This window comes from Leuciscus leuciscus (genome assembly GCF_965113295.1).
Source record: "Leuciscus leuciscus genome assembly, chromosome: 12".
Classification (NCBI taxonomy): Eukaryota; Metazoa; Chordata; class Actinopteri; order Cypriniformes; family Leuciscidae; genus Leuciscus; species Leuciscus leuciscus.
In genome coordinates, this window is record NC_138736.1 from 12241118 (window position 1) to 12247468 (window position 6351).

The window sequence follows — 6351 nt, forward strand, 5'->3', positions numbered from 1 at the left end:
TTTCATTAAAAATATCTTCATTTGTGTTCTGAAGACGAACGAAAGTCGTGCGAGTTTGGAATGACATTAGGGTGAGTAATTAATGACAGAATTTTCATTTTTGGGTGAACTAACACTTTAATAATATATTATCTGCAAGTACAGTTTTTTAATAAGATTTGAAGTACTCTAAGTGCTTATTCAATACAATTAAGGCACACTTCTTTTTCACAAGGGTTATAATGAAGCATTTGAGAAACCTCTTAAACTTTAGCATGTAAATCATCCTGAACTGTTTGAGCTAGACATGAATGACACCTCAAATCATCTCAATACATTAATACATTATTTGAATTGCTGTATATGGGGAAAGCATTTCAACAAAGTAGAATAGGCTGCCGAGTCATTGAAATTATGTCGCAATGACCGAAATTTGCTCTGTGGATGACTGTGAACTTTCTGACATGAAGCTTAATTATGAAATATAGTGACCACCAGACCACCATTCAATATTTATGATACTCTTTAGAGCAGTCAATTAAATCCTCTAAAACGTGTGAGTTTCTCTAAAGTGCATGAATCATTTGAAGCACCTCCAGAAGGAGCAGAAGAAAGATATATGAGGCCAGAGACAAAAAAATGGAAAAGAAAATGATTCATTTGCATGCAGAGAAAAGCGCCACCTCTGCCTATCACTCATTGCTCACGCTCAGAGATTCTCATCCTGTCAACAGAACCACTGCGGCCCATCAGTGAGTCAGCAGGACCGTCTGCAACATAAAGCAAATGGCATCTTGTAAACCTGTTCAGTGATTTGTTCCCAAAGGTAATGCCCACTGAGATCAGTATGTGAGGTCTGGGAGTCCAGACATTAAAAACAAATACTTCACTTTAGTTGTTGTCACCTACTTCAGCTTTATTGTAGGAGTAGAAACAATAAAACGAAACACACCAACCACTGTCACAGTTCCACACAACCAGACTTCTGACTTGCAATATATGCTCACTCCAAGCAATATATTAAACTGTTATGGGAGCAGAAATGGCTGTGCGCCATTTTTTTTCTTCACTTTTTTCAGTAAATTGTTTTTTTTTTATCAAGCACATGCTGGTTATGTTTTGATGTGTGCATACTACATTGAATTGATTGTCTCTCAAAGTCATAAAAACGTTCTTCCAATAATATTAATAAAAAGTTTGTTCAGAGTTATCTGATCTTTCATAGCGTTCTTAAAATATTAGCACAAAAACATTTACTTTTTTTAACTGGTTTCTCAAAAACATTGTGAGCTAATTCGATTGTAAGAGCATAGGTGCCAATGGTTCTTCTATCTACTTAGGCTTAAGATGTTTTGGAGAAACGCAACCCTTGACGATTCGAATTTTCAGAGAACATTATAAAAAAAAGGTTTTCATAACTTTATGGGAAATTTAGCAAAAAGTTCTTATAACATTTTTGTTAGCTTGATATTGCAGCTTATTCTGTCAAAGAATCATCCACTGAGACTGCTTGACTGATATGTGCGACCAATCACAGTTTGTTTGTGAGACCGTGGGTACTTCTTAATATTCAAAATGATGTTTCCTCGCTCCTACTTCCTCAAGCCGTGACCCGGAAACCAATCGAACTCAACGGAGTCATGAGCAAGGAAACACAGATGGAAACACAAGGAAACGAAGACACACAAATAAGAAATGAGAAGCACCCTGTGTCCTAACCAGATGCGAAGCAATGCCACAATTCTATTTTTAGAAACAAGGTGCATCCCAATTCCAGTAGCCTAGGTTATACACTATTCTATGCCATTTTGAAGTATAAATAGTTCAAGGAGTGTGTTCACACTGAAAATTCCAAATAGAAAACATGCATTTTAAATACCCTGATGAAGCACTTAATTAACGGAAAAAACTTAGTGTGAAATGTTGGGCACTTCATGCACTAGCTCAACTGTTGCAGCTTTAGTTTCATAGCGGAGAAGGCGGGGCTATTATGATGAATGAAAAAAAATAACCTTTTAAAATTCATACACTACACGGATGAGCACATGTATAGTGTATAAGCGTATAAGTGCATAGTGTATAGCGCGTCATTTGGGACACAACTATTTCTATTTTCTGTGATGTTGCGGCTGGAACAAAAATATACAAAGTATGACAATGATAATCACAGCCAGGTGTGTGCTTTATTTAATGTTAAAAGCTTCTAATATGAGTCTGAGTCATTTTGCGTGACCTTTATAGCCATACTGAAAGAGGCATTGAATAATTCACCTCAGAACTTGAAAATAAAATTAAAGGAAACAAGAACGTGCAACGCATTGTGAACAAACAAGTGTATTCTATGACAAAGAACGTTTCACTCACTCTGACTGTATTTTTAATAATTTTTAAATGGTGTAATATTCATTAATAAAATTTGAATGTGTACTTTGTTGTTGCGAGTGCTGTGCACTTGCAGAGAGACTCCGCCCACATGTTCTTCTGATTGGCTTTGGTTGCATCGCGTCTGGTGTGGTAAGGCAAATTGCTTGTCGCTGGAATCTTATCGTATAGTAATATTTGCTATTTATGTACATAGATTATAATAAGACTGGAGGCTGAGAATAACATAGTCATGCATTCTCAAACACGTAAAACATAAACATTCATTAATGTGCTGTGGCAATAATATCTCCACAAGCCTCAGCCCTGCAGGAGTGACTGCTTTTCTAGGGGAACGTGAGAAGAAGTAACTGTGGCCTCATGCTTTGAGAAACAAAGATATGTGGTTATCCCTCAGGATCAGCCCCAGTAATGCAAGACACAGATTCACCTTCACACCAATTTATAGACTCTCTAAAACCGCTGCCCTGAACTACACTGTGTGCAGAACCACTGTGCCCTCATTTCTCTTTCTATCAGCAAGAGAGAAACGAGAACCTGGGAGAGGAAAGAACTGAGAGGCCGAGATGAAATAATTAGTTCAACAAAGAAAATTAATTCTGACATCATTTAGTTATGTAATCCAAACCTGTATAACTTTCTTTTTTCACACAAAAGGAGAAATTTTAGGTTGCTCTCATGCAATTATAATGAATCAGAACTAGTATTATTCTAGTGAATGACCGGCCACTGTATTAGTTACACCTGTTCAACAGCTCTTAACGCAATCTAATCATTCAATCACATGGCAGCAACTCAGTGCATTTAGGCATGTAGACATGGTCAAGACAGTCTGCTGGAGTTCAAACTGAGCATCATAATGAGGAGGAAAGGTCATTTAAGTGACTTTGAGTGTGGTATGTTTGTTGGTGCCAGACGGGCTGGTCTGAGTATCTCAGAAACTGCTGATCAATCTACTGGGATTTTGATGCACAAACATCTCTAGAGTTTACAGAGAATGGTCAGAAAAAGAGAAAATATCCAGTGAGCGGCAGTTCTTTGGGTGAAGCAGACGGGCTACAGCAGCAGAAGAACACACCGTGTCCCACTCCTGTCAGCTAAGAACAGGAAACTGAAGGTACAATTCGTACATGCTCACCAAAATTGGACAACAGAAACTTGCAAAGAAGGTTCCTGGTCTGATTAGTCTCCATTTTTGCTGTGACATTCAGGTAGTGTCATAATTTGACGGTTTAATGGTGTGAGGAATATTTTCTTGGCAGACATTGGAACCCTTAGTACCAACTGAGCATTGTTTAAATGCTGCAGCCTATAGGATTGTTGCTGTCCATGTCCATCCCTTTATGACCACAGTGTACCCAAGTTATAATGGCTACCTTCAGCAGGATCATATATTGTATTTTATTTCAGCTTTATTTCAACTAACAATTAAAATGTTTTCAATAGTTTTAGTTTAGTTAACAATAACAACACTGATGGGAACTGGATCTCTAACTGATTATGGTTCATTAATAAGAGTTTATAAGAGAAACAGCAATGTCTGATTCACAAACAAATTTTGAATCATATGTCTTCAGTAAATCAGTTGATCTAGTTGTTCTAGTTTCAAATGATTCATTCCTCACACAAAGCTATTGAATGACTTGGAATATATGGAATATTAGAGGCCAGAATATATGAATCTTGGAATATAGCACATCATATGAATCATTTCTGAGGATGTTTTTTATTGTGCTTGTTTCCTTTTTGAAGTTCGAAAGCTTCAGTTCTAATGGGGACTAATTGCATGACAAAAAAACAACAACCAGGATAATTCTCCTTTTGTGTTCTACAGAAGAAAAATAAAGCTTTGGAACAGCATGAGGGTGGATAAATAATAACAAACTGCTCTTTTTTAGGTGAACTATCCCTTTAAGAAAGAAAAAAGAGTGAATCCGACAGGGCATCCAAGTGAAACAGAAGCCATATGGCCATTACATAAATGTGGCAGTCTCACTTCAAGTCCCTCGAAGGCTACTTTCAGCATACCTTCTCTGTATTTTCTGGATGAGACGGCACAGAAAACAGCCAACATCTCCAACAGTTCCCATGACAAGAACCTCTAGCCTGAGGGGACACTCTATTACTAAAAAGCGTGTTTCTCTCACAAACAACTAAGCAAGTGCGATCTCTCCCTGAAGTGCATTTCGATTTTTCTAATTTATTTATTTTTAGTAAAACATTGTAAAAAGAGATTTGAACAACTGTTTGATTAAAATGCTAATTATGTATCGATCTAAAAAAAGAGCTATTTCCTTCTTGATCTAGTACTCAATAATCATTATACAGCAGCCGTAGGCAGAAGTACTGTAGAGTGTTACGGGTTTAAAAAATGAATTTGCACATCATGATCCAACTATATTAAATTTCACTGGGGGTCAAGAGTGACCCAAGCCACTAGAGACTGAATAATAAAACCTGGTTCAGCTCACAGTGTGACACAATAAAGTGATAAGCAATACATACTATTCATGTAAATATGAGTTTTTGTCCACAACAGCCACAACACAGTAAAATCTAATTTGATCAGAATCTCACTCAAGTTGCCAGTTTACCAGTGATGCCTTATAAACACAAAGTAGCATATGGCAGAATTGATGTAGACATGCTGTCTCTAAATGTTCTGATCTCTTAATGTCTTGTTCAGTCATTAAAAGCAGAATGTGTTGAACTTGTTCTTTAGTGAAAGGTCAGACAGTTTGCAAGGTAAGCACTCTTTACTGTATAAACGCTGATACATCCATCACAGATAGTGAGGGTATTTCAGTGTTATTTGAATATTCGTATACTAGTATTGTATACTATTATAGTCAGCTATTTAATAATATGTTGAATTAGCTTTTATTTTTTTATTCAAATTTTTAAGTTTTAGGAAGTTTGTTGTGCTGGCCCATATGTAAACTTGACCAGTCCCAAATCTACATGTGAGTCAAGAAGTGACTAAGTGTAAATAGGCTAAGTGTTACTGTTACACTTGATAAAATTTGCATTGCAACTGTAAAAGTCAGCATATCTTAATGTTTGCGCGTAGATGTAGATATTTGTGTTTGGCATACTGACAAACACTACTGTACATTAGAATAATGAAAACGTTTCGGACGTTATGAATGGAAAGTGCATTGTGTGAATTTAAAGTGGTGTCATTTTGTGGCAACTCCTTTTGACATGTAGAGGGTATTTCTCAGAACTTGGCACGAGAGTTCAAGGAGAGAGCTGGAAAGACCTCCGCAAATTTAGGAAGAGTGGTTTCCCTCAGTAAGCATTCTGGCAGGAACAAGCGAGAGGGAGCGATGAAGACACTGCCAGCACTTTCCACTCTGAATTTCATTTGGAGACTGAATGGGCTGCAAATAATGACTATAGATCAGCAGTCACTGGACCATCCATTTAGCCTTAGTCATCACATTTTGAGCTGTTCTGTAGTTGTGTATGTCGTACACCGAAAACCGTCAATGCGTATTAAAGCCGAGGCTGTCATGCAACGCTCAATGCGCTGTCCCAGGCACTGGCTACAACATAGAAATGGAATACATGGGTAGAATGGAAATTACCATGACAAAGGGAGTCCAAAAATAGGTGGAGCTTAAAAGCCCAGGCATTATTTCTCTGTCTACCATCAGTTTGCAACTTATATAGCCTTCAATAACTTTGAGGGGGTTTACAAAGAAACATCTATGGAAAAATTAGCAATCGGTTGAGGTTTGTTTTACCGGATTATCCCAGATTATCATTTATCCTAACAGAAAGCACTAAGGCCCGGATTCATTGACAGGGCTTGGACTAAGCCATTGATTTGGCCTTAGTTCAATTAAGGCATTTAAGTAGCTTTTATAAACGTGCTTAGAAAAAAATTAAGTCACTGACATATATCTCAGTTCAAGTTGCTTTTAAAACAGCTCAAACATGCATTTTAGTCTGGACTAGGCTTAAGCCTTGTCTGTGAAACCAGGG